Source organism: Myotis myotis, unplaced genomic scaffold, assembly GCF_014108235.1.
Source record: "Myotis myotis isolate mMyoMyo1 unplaced genomic scaffold, mMyoMyo1.p scaffold_m19_p_18, whole genome shotgun sequence".
Classification (NCBI taxonomy): Eukaryota; Metazoa; Chordata; class Mammalia; order Chiroptera; family Vespertilionidae; genus Myotis; species Myotis myotis.
In genome coordinates, this window is record NW_023416322.1 from 36,001,713 (window position 1) to 36,020,227 (window position 18,515).

Here is an 18,515-nt window from a genome sequence, read left to right on the forward strand (position 1 = left end):
AAGTCCCTAGTGTTATTTATCTGTCGGCAGCAGAGGGCGAACTGGTCCTAGAGAAAGACCAGGTCAGCTCACCACCCTGTGGCTGGGTTGCTAATGACTTGCAGCTCCATCAACATAAAGCTTACTCTTCACAAAGGAGCATTGTCACTAAGCATGTTCCTTTTCATTCTTGAAATCTCTACTGCCTTAGTTAGCCCTTCCCCCTCCCTCCTGCCTTCATTCTTGCTCTCTACCCTCTCCCAGCCTCTTGGAAGCAGCCGGAAATGAACAAGGTCCACAGTGGAGAAAAACAAACCTCACGGCCCTGCTGAGGGAGACTGCAGGGAAAGGACCCAGTGGCATTAGCAGCCGCAGGAGCTGAAGGCAGGTGTGTGTGTGTGTGTGTGTGTGTGTGTGTGTGTGTGTGTGAGAGAGAGAGAGAGAGAGAGAGAGAGAGAGAGAGAGAGAGAGAGGTGTATCCAGTATAGCAGTGTTCTCCAAACTTTCCTAGAGAAAATAATCGCCTGGACACTTATTAAAATACAGCTTCCTGGGCCTCACCCAGGAATTCTGATTTGCATTCTTAACACACCCAAGGCATTCTCATGCGGTCAGCGGTGGACCCCATTTCAGCAGCACTGTTACACATCAAATGCACTGAATAGACTGTGAGGGTCTGGTTAAGGGCTTGCTTGGATAAAATCCTGATAAGATGACCTCACCCAGAAGAGTCAGTCCAGACCCTCCTAGGTCCAAGCCAGAAGGTTTCATAGGTCAGCCTGTTGCTGCTCCCTCCCCTTGGCAACAGAGCAGAGAATGTATCAACCCAGCATTGTCTGGAGGAGGATGGCTGTCCACTGACTGATTCTTTCATCTCAGCTGTCGGGATAATCACAGAAGGTGCCCCCTACACCCCTGGGCAGATGTAGATTCTACCTGTGTGACCCCAGCTGTGTTCGACAGCTTGTGCCCAGAGCCTCTGTCCCCTCCTCAGCACCCTGAACACTCAGAGCCTCTAGTCACAGACTTGTGGAATGAGCTGATTAGCCTCAAGAGCAGAGGTTCTCAACCTTCCTACTGTCACAAATACAGTTCCTCATGTTGTGGTGACCCCCAATTTCATTGTTACAAATTGAACATGATTAAAGCATAGTGATTGATCACCAAAACAATATGTAATTATATATGTGTTTTCCGATGGTCTTAGGCGACCCCTGTGAAAGGGTCGTTCGACCCCCAAAGGGGTCGCGACCCACAGGTTGAGAACCGCTGCCCAAGAGGGTCACGCACCCAGAGGCACTCAGAGCGATTCAAGGACAGCCACTCACTTCTGTTCATGCACCAGAAGATAACGAGACAGAGAAAAGTATCCATGGACACTTCTTACCACCTCCCAACCCCATTTATGACATCGTCCAAAACCGGGGGTTCGCTTATCATCTTTTTTCACTCTAAGTTTCTCCAAATGGCATGACATTCAATTCAACAATCTTCGTCTGAGCACCTACTCCATCCACACCTGGAATTAGACACTGGGCATGTATATTCGCTGATACACCTAGTCCTAGCCCTCAAGGAGCCCTGGTTAATTGGAGAGACAAACAAACATGTAAGAGCAAACGTACAGAAATGCAGTAAGAGCACAGCATGGAGATAGCAAAAAGCCCGCAAGGCCATCAGAGGGCAGGGAAGGCATCCTGAAGGAGGGGGCTGCACTGAGATTTGAAGGGGGGAAATATGAGTTCACCAGGAGACAAAAGGGCAAGGCCAAGAGAAGTCTTGGGGTCTGAAGACATTTGGGGTAATGCTGAAATGCAATGAAAAATGTTAGATGTCAACTTTAAAATGTGTAAGTGAGTACATGGTTTTTAAAACTCTTTTAGAAAGAAGCAGGAGAAAAACAGTTCTGGCTAACGTCATTTCTGTCAGCAGCAGAGGCGGAAATCTACAGGGGCTGTGACTCAGAACCAGACTCTTCCAGGAAAGGGCCAGACCAGTCTTCAGCTTCCTCTTCTCCCACTTCCACCCCTGCTCCCAGCGAGGAACACCACTTACTCACGTTGGAGTCACACAGCCTCAGGTGGTTGCTGACTCACTTCTGTACACATATACGTGGGTACCGGTGGTAATTGAAATTAGTGGGTAATGGGAGACACTTCTGACTCTATTGACCAGTGATTCTCAAACTTAAAAGTTCATGATCACCTTTGACTCTAAATAATATAAACTCTTGCTCAGCCAGCGTGGCTCAGTGGTTGAGCGTTGACCTATGAACCAGGGCATCATGGTTCAATTCCCAGTCAGGACACATGCCCAGATTGCAGGCTTGATCCCTAGTAGGGATGTGCAGGACTGCAGGAGGCAGCCGATTGATGATTCACTCTCATCATTGATGTTTCTATCTCTGTCTCCCTCTCCCTTCCTCTCTGAAATCAATAAAAATATATAAGAGAAAGAAAGAAAGAAAGAAAGAAAGAAAGAAAGAAAGAAAGAAAGAAAGAAATAATAAACTCGTATACCTTCCTTTAACATGAGCTGAAACATGTTTGGGATTAAAATATATGGTTTCAATTTATACTGATTTGCCTCTGTGGGAAGATTTGGGCTCCTGCAGATAATCATTCCACCCTGTTATTCAACCTGCCCCAGACCCCATTCCAACACACACTTCTTGGCTCCAAGCGTGAGAGGGGCACATGTGCAGACCACCAAAGATGAGTAGAAAGAGGTATGAGCCAGACACCCATCAGTATTTAGGCCCAGTGCCTGCAGAGATATGTAGGTGCACCAGGATGGGGGTAGGGAGGAGTTGTAAAGGGGCAGGAAGCAGAGTGATATATAACCAAAGGAGAAGAGCAGGGGCGGGGCTGGAGGGAACAGCTCCAAAAATGTCAGTGTTCTTCCCAACTTGGAGAAATAGAGGCAACAGACAGATCAGAGATTTAAGGCTGGGAAGGTGGGGAAGGATTCTTTTTTTTTTATAATTTTTTTTTTATTGATTCCAGAGAGGAAGGGAGAGGGAGAGATAGAAACATCAATAATGAGAGAGAGTCATTGATCGGCTGCCTCTTGCATGCCCCCCACTGGGGATCGAGCCTGCAACCCGGGCATGTGTCCTTGACTGGAATCGAACCCAGGACCCTTCAGTCCACAGGCTGATGCTCTATCCATTGAGCCAAACCAGCCAGGGCAGGAAGGATTCTTTCAAGGATTTCTATTTTGTACCTTTCTGGTGTTCTTCTGTTCCTTCCCCCCTTTTCTGTAGTTAGCTTACTGTTTTGTGCTATTAAAATTGATCTCTCTTTATTTCTTGCCAGTCCATCTTTCCCCTTGTTTGGCTGACCACTATCATATACTAAAAATATCTGAGGTCTTTCTAGTTTATTTCAATGATTACTTCTCAGAGATAACAGACTTGAAATTCATAAGAAAGTGTGAATTATGCAAGTTGTCTAATTCTGAGGTTCTTAAACCAATACAAAATGGTAGTTCTCAAGACTTTTAATAAATGGCCTTTATTCAACACCTGCTAAGCCAGAAATTCTCTTTAACATATTCTATCTCAGATGGGACAATCCTGCGAAATAACTATTTAATTCCATGAGATGCAGAAATTATGCAGGTAGTGAGGAAAGCCAGGAATTGAAATCTGAATGTGACCCTCTTCTGAATCCTCCCTCCCACACTGCCTTCAGGACTAAACTGAAACAGGCTCTAATTCCATCAATTGGCTAAAAGCTACAGGCATCATCCTCAAGGCAGAGAACACCCAGAATGGCTCTCTCTCCCCCTCGCTGTCTCTCTCCTGCCATCCCTTCCTCTCTCTCGTCTCCTCAGGTGCCCTCTCTTCTGTTGCAGCTCCCTCAGCCATCACATGGCGCTCTCTAAATACCAGACACTCAAGCATTCTAACATACAAGGTTGGAGCAGGGATTTCCAGTGGTGGTCCAGGACTTCTGCTAACCTACAAAAAGGACTGAGAGCTGTTCTCTCCATCTCAAAGAAGCCGCATAAAAACTGTCTTTTTAGGCTACTACCATTCCTTTGTTTTTGTCTGGAGTCCCATCAACTCAGTGCAGTAGGCCTGGTTGTCTTATGGGAAATGGAAGTAATTAATAAATGATACTTGTCTGGTAGGCTAAAGCCTTCAGAAACATTAAGATCCACCCTCGAGCCCTAACCGGCTTGGCTCAGTGGATAGAGCGTCGGCCTTCGGACTGAAGAGTCCCAGGTTCGATTCCAGTCAAGGGCATGTACTTTGGTTGCAAGCACATCCCCAGTAGGAGGTGTGCAGGAGGCAACTGATTGATGTTTCTCTCTCATCGATGTTTCTAACTCTCTATCCCTCTCCCTTCCTCTCTGTAAAAAATTAATAAAATATACTAAAAAAAAAAAAAAAAAAAAAAAAAAAAAAAGATCCACCCTTGAGCTCAGCTGGCATGAGCATGGGACCTTTGAACCAGGAGGTTATGGTTTAATTCCTGGTCAGGGCACAGGCTAGGGTTGTGGGCTTGATCCCCTGTGTGGGGCGTGGAGGAGGCAGCCGATCAATGATTCTCTCTCATCAGTGATGTTTCTATCTCTCTTTCCTTCCTTCCTCTCTGAAATGAAAAAAAAATTTTTTTTAAATAAGATCCACCCTTGAGAGCTACTTAGCAGTGAAAGGTTAGGACTTTGCAACTTAATCACCAGTAACAAAATCTTAATCTGAAGCATCAACTCCTTCAGTAAACTGCTACTATTTTGGAAGAGAAAGGAATGGATTGAAGAACTGATTCAAATCCTGAGTCTGTCACTTGTCATCAGTTATTGACCAAATTACGGAACTTTTCTGTGCATCAGCTTTCTCATCTATGAAATAATAGTTGCTATCTCATAGGATTGCTAACTGGATGCAATGAAATCATGCATTTGAAGTGCAAGATGCCTGACCTAATATCTGCTTAATCAATGCTCTTAACTTTTTTTTTAAAGGACCATAACCCAAAGCTGGTGTCTGACTATGACACAGGCACATCTCTTCCTCCCCCATCTGCCTACTGATTATTTTCTTTTTTTTCACCCTCAGAATTATGAATGTTTTGGATGAGGTTGCAAATGCCTGAAACAAAAGCAGAAGGAAAGTGTAGGCTGGGTCTGGAGGGCATGTGCCAATCTCTTCACTCTGAATCACAGTTTAGAAGGCATTTGGGCTGCTGGCACAGAGGAGGAAGGTGAAATAAAGGCCCTGTTTTCAGGAAGCTCAACCTCTAATGGGGAGTCAGGAATCATGCTTAGGAAAGACTCACCCAAATCAGACTTGGGTAAGTATAAATACTGAATATGTAAGTGCTAGGAGGAAAGTTCTCCCTTTCACAGAATTTGACACAGAGGTTCACTGTGGGTGACTAATCAAGGAAGACTTTGTGATGCTCTGCCATTGTTAGCAGGTATTAGGCAGCTAGATATTAGTAAAGGGAGGGAGCAGGGGAAACAAGACATTATTCAGCATAATCTACTAGGGGACATAGGCTTGCTTCCCTAGGAAGTCCGAGCTTCACACACTCCCCCAGAACTACCTTCCTTCCCCACAGATCACTGGGGAGGGATAGAACAATAAAGGGGAGGTGAGCACATGCACAGTAGGAGCCACAGTGGCCACCACAGAGGCCTGTCAGTCTCGCCTGGGAAAAGAACAGGCTGGTTAGGAGGTGGACCCATCGGAAGGCCACGAAAGCTTCAGAAGTTGATTGATCATTTCGAAAAACTTCCTGGTCCTTCCCAAGCCCAAGATAATATAATCCCAGCTAACAAAGAGCTCTCCTCCCCACCCCTGTCCCCAACACTGGCTCATCGTGTTTGTTTGCATGTTCTCTCTGAAGTGGCCATGTGGCTCTGGCAGTCCCCTGGGGCCGGGGCAGACTGCTCAGGCTCCAAGTGCAGGCCTGGACACAGCGCCAGCCCAAGTGCAGCTGGGCAGGGAACAGACTAAGCTAGCCGATGGGGGAAAGGTTGAACTGAACTAGCCTTGACATGGCACAGAACTCTGGATACTGGTCCTATTTCTGGCCCTGACGAAGGCAAGATTGGACTTTTTCCATGCGGGATGGACGGAGATGGGACACTGGGACCGCAGGGGCACTCCTTTGATTTTGCATCTGGTGCCACAAGTATATCTTATCACCAGGCCGCATTCTCCCTTGTGGGTCCCTGAAAATGCTTTTCTCACAACACTGTAAGGGCCCCACTTCCACCGGCAACGCCATCACCCTCACTCAAGCACCTGCTCCTTTTATCTCTCCAGTGTGTGCCCTCCACCACTGCAACTGCCACAGACACTGCCGTGAAGCACTACTTTCATCAAGTTGCATGCTCCTAACTGAACATCTGTGATACCTATGGAACTAAGCGCAGACCTCACATAACCTCTCCAATGTGAACCCAACTTACCACCCATTTCTCTCTGCCTACACCAGATTGCTCACTACTCCCCTGAACTCATCTTGAGCTTGGGTTCCTCCACATCTTTCTTTATTCTTTATTCTCTATCTCAAATGCTGCTCCTTCCTTTGGATCTTCCCCCAGTCCTCTAACTCCTTCAACATTCTTTTAGCTGAAACCTGGGCTCTTATCATTTGCTGCCTGGGGGTTAAGGTTCTTTGTAAATTTTTGTTTTGTTTTGTTTTTTTGTTAACTAGTTACCAGATTGTTAACTCCTTAAGGGTAGATATCTTACTCTGTTGTCTACCAGCACTTAAAATATATTGCAAAAATAAAATAAAACAAAATAAAATAATAGAATAGAATAGAATAGAATAGAATAGAATAGAATAGAATAGAATAGAATAAATTAAATATACTCCAAGCCCTGGCCAACTTTTCCCAGTGGTTAGAGCATTGACCCTCAGAGCGAAGTGCCTCGGGTTCAATTCCCAGTCCAGGAATTGCACCATAGCTGAATAACCCTTCCTTCCCCCCTCAAGACTGTACTCATATTTCTTCTCCTACCAATACCTCTCCAAGTGAAACGGAATTGCCTCTTCCTATTTTACTGAGCAGGAAACTGAGGCCTGGAAGATAAAAATAATTGGTCCAGAAGGGGTTAGGGGTGTGAGTGCAGCAGAGGCCAATATAGAAACGTCCAGATCCAAGCATCTCAGTGACCCTCTGCTTGTCATTCTCCTTTAGTCTCTCTCTCCTCAAGGCTGTGGTGACAGCCTGGAACGGGTTAGCAAATGCAGGTCTCTAGGCCTGGGATGAAGTAATAAGTCTCTTTAACTCTCTCCTAAGAGAGAATATTTTTAAATAAATGTGGATTTCAATTTATATTCTTAAACAAATAAGCAAACAAAATCACAAACATGGCTGGAACTTTGATTCTCCACCAAGAATTTGTTTTTTCTTTTTCCACCAAGAATTTTTAGAAATGAAAAGAGGAAAGCGAAATTTAGCCTCAGAAAAATTTACTGCAATGTAAAAATCATACAGACCTTTAAACTTCAATGTTTTTATTCTCTGGCCATACCCTGGCCAGTCTGTCTCTGCTGTTTCTCATCATATTAATTGCTTTGCCTGAAAGGCAAGTAGGGGTAAATATAGCAGCAGTCTCTCTGATGTTACATTCTCTGACCGGTCTGAACATGTCCTTGACACTGTCCCTTCAAAAGGAAAGAGGCGAGAAAGTATGTCCTTGCTACTGTATATAAAGAGAAACTCCTGTTGCCAGCCATTACGAGGGTACAGGGGGATTGGTGAGTAATAAAGAATAAAAATAAAGAAGTGAAAGTTGCTAATAATTTGTCAGGTTTCCTGTGTCTGGCTGTCCCTGGCAGGCGGGCCAGAGCCAGACCCAGTCAGTCAGCAGTATTTACTGAGGTGGAGGTGGCCTGCTGCCCTGCACTGGAATCCACACGTGGTTCAACTTCCAGTTCTGCCTGTTGCATTTTGAAAAGTGTCCTGCCTAAAATGCGTTGTAGTCACTGAATGCGACTTTCTCCTCACTCTTTCTAGTCTTTTTCTTTACACATACATTAATGTACACACACACACACACACACACACACACACACACACACACTAGAGGTCTAGTGCATGAAATTTGTACACTCGGGGTGGGGGTGCCTCAGCTGGGCCCGCACCCCCTCGCAGTCTGGGACCCTTGGGGGCTTTCTTTTCTTTTCTTTTTGCTCATTTGTAATTTATACATGAAACTTGATTTAGATATATTATGAACTCTAAATTACCCCCAAGTAAAATATGTTTGGCAGGTTAACTGTGATTATTTTATTTCCAGTGTCTAAGATAATGTCTCAACTCTCTTTTAAAAATTTTACACCTCCTGGCCAGTGTAGCTCAGTTTGTTGGGCACTGTCCCATGTACCAAAAGGTTGCTGGTTCAATTCCTGGTCAGGGCACATACGCAGGTTGCAGGTCAGGGTATGTGCAGGAGGCAACAGATCAAAGTTTCTCTCTCACATCAATGTTTCTCTCCCTCTCTCTTCCTCTCTTTCTAAAAATCAATAAAAATGTATTTTAAAAAATAATAAAAAATAAAAAATTTACACCCCTAATGTAAAATTTAAATTAGGCACCACACATAAATATATAATTTATATATGTAAAAATTATTTATAGTAATCATATTTATAAGTATAATTTATAGCCCTAGCTGATTTTGCTCAGTGGATCGAGCATCAGCCTGCGGACTGAAGGGTCCTGGATTCGATTCCAGTCAAGGGCACATGCCCAGGTTGTGGGCTCAACCCCCAGTAGTGGGTGTGCAGGAGGCAGATGATCAATGATTCTCTCTCATCATTGATGTTTCTCTCTCTCCCTCTCTCTTCCTCTCTGAAATCAATAAAGATATTAATATATATGTATATATATAAATTTATACACACACTTCTTTGTCTATTGCTTTATTTTCTTGTGATAGTACTCCTGGCTTGTGTGCTTACCTGTTTGAAGACAACTAGCCAAATTAACAGAGCAATTCTGTGCTAGGAGTTAATGTACGCATTAATGTACATAAAATCTCTCACACGGTGCCTAGCATATGCTAGTTGCTCTATCAAAACTAGGACCCTTAATCTCCTTCCCCTTGTCCACAGAAGAGGACAGGGCTGACCCAGAAGAGTTTCAATTTGTAAGCATCTGGCTTAGGAATGTTGGAGCTAAAAGGTGTTAGATATTATTTCACCAATTCTCATCTTAAGACAGGAAAACTGAGGCCCAGGGAGAGTAGATTGTTTAAGAAAGGTTACAAATCGACTGAGTGGCTAAAGTAAGTATCCTAATGAATTCTTCTAAACTTCCACTTATACCTCTGACTCATTTTTTTAACCCCTCCTGATTCATCTCTAAACTAATTAAAATGCCTAGTCTTTAGGTTAACTGTCTTCTCTTTATCCATCTCTTAGTGTGTTTCCTTCAGAACTTTAATTTTACACCTAGATGTGCCTGTAGAAGTAAAACTTCAGAGGAGATAGACATGCAATAAAATCCTATATAATAAAAGCATAATATGCAAATCGACCGAACGGTGGAACGACTGGTCGGCGAGCAGGCGGCACCAGGCCAGCCAAGGTGCGTGCCAGCGGGCAGAGGGAGAGGATGGCGATCGGGGGGGCAGTGGCAACCAGCAGCAGAGGGGCGATTGGGTGGCAGGGCTAGCTAAGGGACTCCCCCACCCCCTACCCCCCACCCCCCCCACCCCCGTGCATGAATTTTTGTGCACCAGGCCTCTAGTCTTTAATAATACAATTAAGTACTGGGCTGAATGCATTCTGATTCTCCCAAATCACAGCACACAGAGTGAACAGCAGGTATGGTTTATTATTATGATGATGATTAGCATTATTACTATTATTAACATCATCATCACCACCAATTTGGCTTCCATGTGTGAATTGGGTCTTAACAGTGTGTTTTAAAGGCCTGAGCTGCTGCTCTTGCCCTGAGGGAGTAAGGCAGCACCCAGGTGGCTCCTCAAAGCAACACCCAGGTGGCTCCTGATGCTGAACATTTGTGACAGGTGGGGAGGACTTTTGGAGGGAAGTCCCACCCCAGCATGCTGCTGGGTGGAGCTGCAAGAAAAGCTTAATTAAATTCCTTCTAGAAAAACAGAGCTCCCCTGTGGCATTCAAGCGCAATTTAGAGAGGCCAGAGAAATTCACAGCCTGGGGCCCAATGTCTGCCTGGTGCTGAACCAACCAGTTTACAAAGCACCCTGAAAGGTAAGGGGTCTCAGTAACAGGCAGGTTTTACAAAGTTAAAGGAAACAGAAAAAAACAGAAAGAAGAAGATGGAGAGGAAAGAAAAGATAGACGCTAGCATGACTTGACAGCTGATATGTCCTGGAAACATCTCATATCTCTCATCTCTCTTTTCCAGTCTCCCCGATAATAAGATTTATCTCCATTTTCTAGAAACAGACACTTACAGGCCAGGCATGTCCAGGATCGGACAGCAACAAAGTGGCAGAGCCAGCTGAACCCACACCCTTTGATTCCTTACCTTGTGAGTACACCTTCCACAGCCCCACATGGGGAAACTGAACCCCAGAGTATTTTTCCTAAATTAAATGTATTGGGTAACATTGATTAATAAGATTATATCGGTTTCAATTATACAATTCTATGATATATCATCTATATATTGCATTATGTGCCCACCACCCAAAGCCAAATCTTCTGACCCCTTTTCTACCCCCACCCCCAAAAATGTTTTACATGATCAGCAAGGTCGAAGAGCTACTAAACAGCAGGGCCGGCATCTGCCTGTGATTCAGATCTCAAGCTTGTCTGTTTAACAAGGTGTTTTGTTTGCTGATGAAAAACAAAAGTGCAGTGGAAGAAAAAGAGATGACACACATAAATTTTACTTATTTAGATGACATTTGTTAACTTGGATTGGGGGTGTGGTTTGCCGGAAGAGGTCCCTAAACTAAAACTTCAAAAACACTATGAAATCACAAATCAAATGAACAAATAGGGTCTGAAATGAAGTAAATCCAGGAGGCTATGCTGATCAGCGAACAAACCCAATATTTCTCTTCGTGACTTTAATTAAGTCTTTAAAACAACTTAATTTTTTTTTGAATAATGTTCATAATACAAAATTCAAAAGATATAATATGAAAAGTCACTTTCTCTCCCTCCTCTGACCCCGAGCAAGCCTGACCCCCCATGAAGGATCCAGAAGACCTTGATTCAGCCTGAACAGTGAGGCTTCTAGGTGCTCTTTACATGGTCTGATTTGAGAAGTGTGGAAAGATGCAAAGCTTTGTCTAAAATAGATCTGCACAGGTCTGGCACCACCTTCCCCTTGGACCTAACAGGAAATTCCTCCCAGCGAGGGATAATCCTCACAGTAAGCAAAGATGGGAACGTTACTTCCAGGACTACACAGGAAAAGGGTAACTGTCAAACTCAACAGTTTTACCTAGAGGCATTTCTGTTCAGCAACCTAACTGCCATCTTTTCCTGTGATGTGTTCTCTCCACTCTCTTCCTCAAAACAAACAGCCTTCTGGGGAAGCTCTAAGGCAAGCATGTCAAACTCACGGCCACTGGACCGCAAGCTGCGAGTTTGACATGTTTGCTCAAATCTGACTTCAGGATTTGAAGTGTACCTCATTTTTCCCATGGCCCCACATTTTCTCAAAGAGCCAGCTTGACACAAACAAGTTTTGCTAATGGGTGAAATGTGAGGAATTTACAATCGAATGGCTTTCTCCTTTCCCCAATTACCCTGTTTCTCACCTCTCAAGAACATAATTTATGAAGACTCAACCTTCGCTCCCTTTGGAAAGAAATGGAAAGAAAAAGGTGGAGAAGCTCTCTTAGGATGCTACCAACCCTCCACTGTTAATCTGGTCCTCTTTAGATTTACAATTGAAATAGCCGAGGGGGTAGAGTGTACACCTGCTTTGTCTGTGCCTTTCCAAGACCGAACTAAGGCTTTGCCCAACTTGATAGCTCTTTTAAAGATTCTGCCCTGTTTGTACTTGTCTTTGGCAAACTCCTCCAACAACATCTGCCCGGGCAGTTACCTTCACTTCTTAACTTGCCTTTGGTCTCTATTGAAATTGTAATTAGGGGCCATTATCTACTCCTGAATAGGCACATTCAAATGCCCCTTCTCAGTCATTCCTGACTCCCAGAGAACCCTATTGAATTTATTACTACAAACCACACCCTAAGGGTTGGTTCTTTTTCTTTCTTTCTTTTTTTAATTAAATAAAGATTAATTACACAACAGCATAGCAACATTAATACAGTTCTAAATAAAAGGCAGGAAAAGTCACCCACAATGCCCACTACCCCCCCCCAAAGATAAATATTCATATAGTTCATCTTGTAAAATGTTATGCAACATTTGAAAACAATGAGATAAATCTATAGGCATGAAAAAAACCCCATAGTAATTACAAAGTGAATAGCATGTTGAAATCTGTGTACTTATTGATTTGTGTACTTATGAAAGTCTATCAAAAATATAATGACCTAATCGGTGTGGCTCAGTGGTTGAGCATCAACCTATGAACCAGGAGGTCACAGTTCAATTCCCGGTCAGGGCACATGCCCAGTTGCAGGCTCGATCCCCAATGGGGGGGAGGGGAGTGCAGAAGGCAGCCAATTATTCTCTCTCATCAGTGATGTTTCTATCTCTCTCTCCCTCTCCCTTCCTATCTAAAGTCAATAAAAAATTTTTTTTAATAAAATGGATAATTAATTTCATTTTATATTATTCATAAAATGAACTACTGTACAGCAATAAAAATGAGGGAACTACTGCTATGTGCAACGTGGAGAAACTTCACAAAAATAACATCAAGGGAAATAAGCCAGACACACATACAAAAGAATACATACTCCATGATTCCATTTCTGTGTATTGCAAAACTATCCTCTTGAGGAAGGAAAAAGGGGGCAATGATTGGGAGGGCACATGAAGGCTTTTGGGGTACTGGGAATGTCTATTTTTTTTACCTGGGTGGTGGTGATATGGATGTGTTTATTTTCAGCATTTCACTGATCTGTGTACTTATGATTTGGGCACACTTTTACTTGTGTGTTATACATAAATTTAAAATTAAGAGTAAAAAAGACATGGGAGATGTATTTAATTAACAACTCAATGTGTAGTTTCTGATTTTGAATTAAAGTTTTACCATTTTGTCATTTAGGATTAGAATTACTGTTGATTCATAGTAAATAATCTTTATTATATTTAAGTATTTTCCTGGAGTTCTTGTTACATGGGGATTTAACTAGAATGGGTGCTAAATACACTGTAGGGATGTGGGGGAAAGGGCATTTTCATGTACTGCGATTGTAATATATAATGGAAAGCAATCAGGCAACATCTATTATTTTAAAAACATTTATACCCTTTGGCCCAACAATCTCAGTTCTAAGAATCTATCCTATTGAAATAAAACCACGAGCTTCAATAAAACTATTGAAGTATAAACATGGTGAAACACATGCAGCGTTGTAAGTGACAACACACAAACTGTAAGTACTATGCATGCCCATCAATAGGGGAATAGCTGCAAAAATTATCGTACATCCACATTTTAGAAGATCCATTAAACTAGGGAATGAACTGGTACTCCACCAGCTGATTTAGAGAAATTTTACACAAGAAATTGTTTTAATTAAAAGAGGCAAAATGTAGTCACTTTTCAAATGACAAAAATATCTATATTGAGTATGTGTGCATTTGTGATTTGCCTATATGTGATTATATGAGCATGGAGAAAAGTGTTAACAGCTAGGATGCTAAAATGGTTGCTAGAGGTGTAAGAGCTGGTGGGGTGACAGAGGAGGAGGGGAGAAGAGGGAGTGAGTCAAGGGGAAAAAGAAAACAAGAACCAAAGGATTTTCTGAAAGCTCTATATGAGACAGTAATCTATCACAGATGAAAAATCAAACACAGTCCAAGGGGCATTATTAGATTGTCCTGTGTCCAGATCAAAGGGTGTAATCATTGCAGTGTACTTTACGCTGTTCAGATCAAACGGACATACTGTATCAATTTTAGGACACCACACTAAAACAAACAAAAAGAAATAATTGTTTTTCTTGTTATAAGAGGGATGGTTAAGAATCAGGAAAGCTGGGTTCCAATTTCTTTTCAGCCACTGACTTAGCTGGGTCCCCTTGGCAACTTACTTAATCCCTCTTGTCTCTTCATGTGTACAAAGGAAATAATTATAGTTCCTATCTCTCGGGGTTACGGTAGGAAAGTTATATACGCAGGCCAGGACTTGCATCTAGAGTAAACTCAATAAAAAGAATTGCTGTTGTCCTTGTTACTAAATATTCATTGTAAGATTGGAATTTACATATAAGGAGGAAAATAAAAACAGAACCATAATCTTACCTTCCAGAGTTAACTGTGGTTAATTTTCAAGTATTCGTGCATTTAATTACTCGATGTGATTTGAAAAATCATTGCAAGACCTGGTGACAGCTTATTGGGATGCATTACCAGCCGCCAAATGTGTGAAGGGTTGTGACATGGAGAGGCGTAGACATTCTCTGAGGCGCCAAAGAACCTCAAGAAGCAAGTGTTACAATGAGAGCTGTCCAGCACCGAGATGGGCTGCCCGACTCCATGGGGAGCTCCTTCTTATAACAAATAACAGTCTTGGCTGGTGACCATTTGTCAGAACTGCCAGTATTGGATGAGAGGTTAAGTTATTTAAAACTCTCCCTAAAGCTAACACTTTATGATCAAGAAACACTTGCTGAAGGTACACATACATTAGATTCACCGCCCTCTTAAGACAACCAGTATGGTTCTTGCTATAATACTGGGTGGGAAGGATAGTTCTAAATTCATCCCGTGAAAGTCAAGAGGAAATTCCTGGCATAGGCCAAGGTAAAGGGCCTCTTCCTCATACAAAACTAAGGACGTACAATTCCACCAATTAATCTAATTCAATGTGGAGAACGAAATCAAAGAGAGGGGTGGGCCTGAAAAAGGTTTGCATTTTACCTTCAGGTGCTGTTTGTCTTCTTAATACTCAGGGTCTCTCCCTGGGAAAAGGTCCTGATCTGGCAAAAATTCACAGTAATTCCTCAGGGGCAGGGGAAAAGAACAAACAAACAAACAAACAATACATTCATGTGGTTGGGAAAGAAACCTAAGAACATGGTGTTGGTGGGAGAGGAGGCTAAAGATCTATGCAAGAACCACCCAGGTGCTTTTGATGTTTGATCAATTATTATTATATTATGCTTCCTGCTACAGATGTAGCTACAATCTCTGTAACAGGATGTTTAAAAAGATTAAAGAGAAGCTGTAGTGGGGTCCTGAGGTGATAAGAGTCCCTAGAATATGTATTTTTGGACGTTTAGAGTATAAGTTCCTGTACATTCTTAAAATAAACCATTTATTTGTTTTTCTGTTTTTTGAAGAAACAAGTAAAATTTGTATTTCAATATGGCTGCTTCCTGCCCACAGTGATATAGAAATAACAAAGCAAAGAGAGGGTGGCGGTGGTTCAATCATGCTGGTTTTTCATCAGCTTTGACTTATGTCTCTATATTAGGTAATATCTTATCCCTACATTAGAAAAATGTGTGGATTTATTTAGATTAAACTTGTTCATCAGAAAGTGGATTACTCTATTTTGGAGAGTTGGGTGGAATTTGTGAGCTCAATGACTCAATGTGAAGTTAAAGAAACAAACAATTTTGGGTGCCCTCTCCCTCCCGGGAGCAAGCTCCAGCCGTTCCCGTCCCCCTCCTCTTCCCCCACAGGCGCATGCCTCCTAAACTCTAAGGGACCCCATGAGACTGACAACCAGGGGAGCAGTGGCAGCAACAGCTCATCCCGGGCTAACCCCCTGAACCTGTCTCCAACGTACTCTTTTCTCTGACTTCTCAGTGAGCCAAAGCAGCCTCACCTAGACTCATTTCTTCCCCAGAGCATTTCTAGAGAGCGAAAGCAGCCCCGCCTAGGCTCTCTCCTGTTACTTCTTCTACCCTAAACCCTTTCTTGCTTCACTGTCTCCAGCTTTAATAAATATACTCAAAAGGAAGGAAGGAAAGAAGGAAGAAAGGAAGGAAGGGAGGGAGGGAAGGAAGGCGGGCGGGAGGGAGGAAGGAACAATTTTTGGTAGCGGAGTCTGTGGAATTGAAGTTGGTATGGGCTGAACTGACTTAGGGTTAGAGGAGTGCTCTCAAACACAGGGAATGACTCACTGGTATTTAAGACTTCCTGCCATGTGGGCTGCTTATCTTAACTCACACCATACATTTTCACTGGGTATCCAATAATAGCATTTGGAGGCATGTTCTCAGAACTTCTGACATTGGTCATGAATAAGCTGCTTGTTACTTTCAATTCTTTTTTCTAGCAACTTAGGCCAATGTCTAGTGTGTGCTTGTACACTCTCTCTCTTTAAAGACTCTCTCAGTGTATGTACCTATTTATTTATATATTTTTCTGAAATGTTTTGTCTTTGAGAATAAGCTGCAGACATGATGCCCTTTCCCCCTACTTCAATGTGTATTTCCTAAAAACAAGAACAATTCTCTTTCATAGCCACAGTATAATTATAAAAATTACGTCAATACTGATTCAATAATATTACCTAAACTACAGACCTCATTCAAATTTTGCAATTTCCCCAATAATGTCCAATATAATAAAAGAAAATTACAGATCATGTCGTGCATTCAGTTGTCGAGTAACCTTGTTTCAGTCTCCATTAACCTGGAATAGGTTTTCCACACTTTGCCACCTCTCATGACCTTGGTGTATTTGAAGAGTTACAGGCCAGTGTTTTGTAGTATTTCTCCACTTGGGCTGTCTGTTATTTCCTCATGATTAGCTTCAGGTTATGCATTCTTAGCAGGAAAACCACAGGAGTGACGCTGTGGTGTCGGGCACACAGAATCAGGAGTTGATTTGTCCCATTACTGTTGAAATTACCTTTCATGACTTGGTTAAGATAGTGCCTGTCAGGTTTCTGACTTTAAAATTACTATTTGGGGGGAGGGGAGGAGCATTTGAGATCTCGCTTCCCAGAATATCTAATCCATTTAGCTCAAACAAACTCTTAAAAAAATAAAATTATCATTTTTTCATTTTATTGTTAAAAAGTAGCTTGTGGGGAGACTGTAAACATTTTGTTCCTCATCAAACTTCATCCACTAACTTTAGTACCCATTAATGATTCTTGCCTGAGTCAATTATTACTGTGATGATTGAAAATGGTGATTTTATAATTCTATAGTCCAGCGGTTTTCAACCTGTGGGTCGCGACCCCTTTGGCGGTCGAACGACCCTTTCACAGGGGTCGCCTAAGACTATCCTGCATATCAGATATTTACATTATGATTCATAACAGTAGCAACATTACAGTTATGAAGTAGCAACGAAAATAATTTTATGGTTGGGTCACAACATGAGGAACTGTATTTAAAGGGCCAGAAGGTTAAGAACCACTGCTATAGTCCCTTCTATATTTTTTAGTTGGCAATCTACTGTAAGGAAAATGTTTCTCTTCTCCATGAATTTGTTTGGCTATTTATTTATACCAGTATGGACTCATAGATTCCTGTTTTATTCAATGGGTCATAATTTGTTGTTGACACTATTTATTATGATGCTCAAATTGTCCCATCACATTTGTCATTCTCTTATTATTATTATTTTTTTAATTCTCACCAGAGGATACATTTTTATCAACTTTAGAGACAGGGGAGGGAAGAGGGAGAGAGACAGAAACATCGATGTGAGAGAGAAACATTAATTGGTTGCCTCCCATATGCATCCAGACAAGGGACTGAACCTGCAACCTGCGTATGTGCCCCAATCAGGAATCGAACCTGCAACCTTTCCATGCACAGGACGATGCTTCAATCAACTGAGCCACACTGACTAGGGCTTGTTATTCTCTTAAATGATCTGAATTAACTGTTGAATTCAGGGAACTCTTGAATACTAGACCGCAGAAGCAGCACAGAAATGAAAGGACTACAATCCCATCCCAAGGAAATCATCCAAGGTAAAGAACTCATGATTTTCCTGGCTCGTGGAGACACAGGAAGCCTGGAGAGCTTTCAGTGTGAAGACTGCCCTGGGCACACTTGATCACAATGACACTATTGTCTCACAAGCTTCTTAGAATACCAGCATCTGGGTGTGGATGTTAAACTGTTTTTCCAACAGTGCTAATAGACAGGTAACCTTGCCTCACTTCTCTTGTTTTCAACTGCATGCATCTGAAGGAAGACTGGCCAGGTTAGTAAATTAGTCTGTGGGTATGAGCCTAAGGGTGTTAACTAATTTGTGCATAGAATAAGCCCAAGAGTTAATGACTTTGATGTCATTATGCCCTTCCCTGCCTCTTGAGCTAACTAGTCACAGACTTGTTACATTTGAAACATCTTATTCCTAAGTTGGTGCTTTAATAACATGCAGTTGAGATAAAATCTCCTGATTACATGAAAGTGTACATTGCAAGACAGGTAATTCTGAATTAAAGCCAGAGTATATTAAATCTTCAGACTACAGACAGTGACAACAGGCTGT

General features: G+C 42.3%; 1 protein-coding gene across 3 annotated transcripts in view; it reads right to left on the minus strand.

Annotated features, from left to right (window-relative positions):
* Window positions 1-18,515, minus strand: part of LRIG2 (leucine rich repeats and immunoglobulin like domains 2) — a 110,268-nt gene that overhangs the window by 59,221 nt on the left and 32,532 nt on the right. The window contains exons 10-11 of one of the 3 annotated variants that reach the window (XR_004973206.1): window positions 14,967-15,025; window positions 10,517-10,531 (exon numbers count right to left, since the gene is read on the minus strand). The gene's annotated coding sequence lies outside the window, so the exon portion shown is untranslated. Of the gene's footprint in view, window positions 10,532-14,966; window positions 15,049-18,515 lie in introns of those variants that run through there. The other 2 variants (XR_004973205.1, XR_004973207.1) reach the window with 2 other exon arrangements.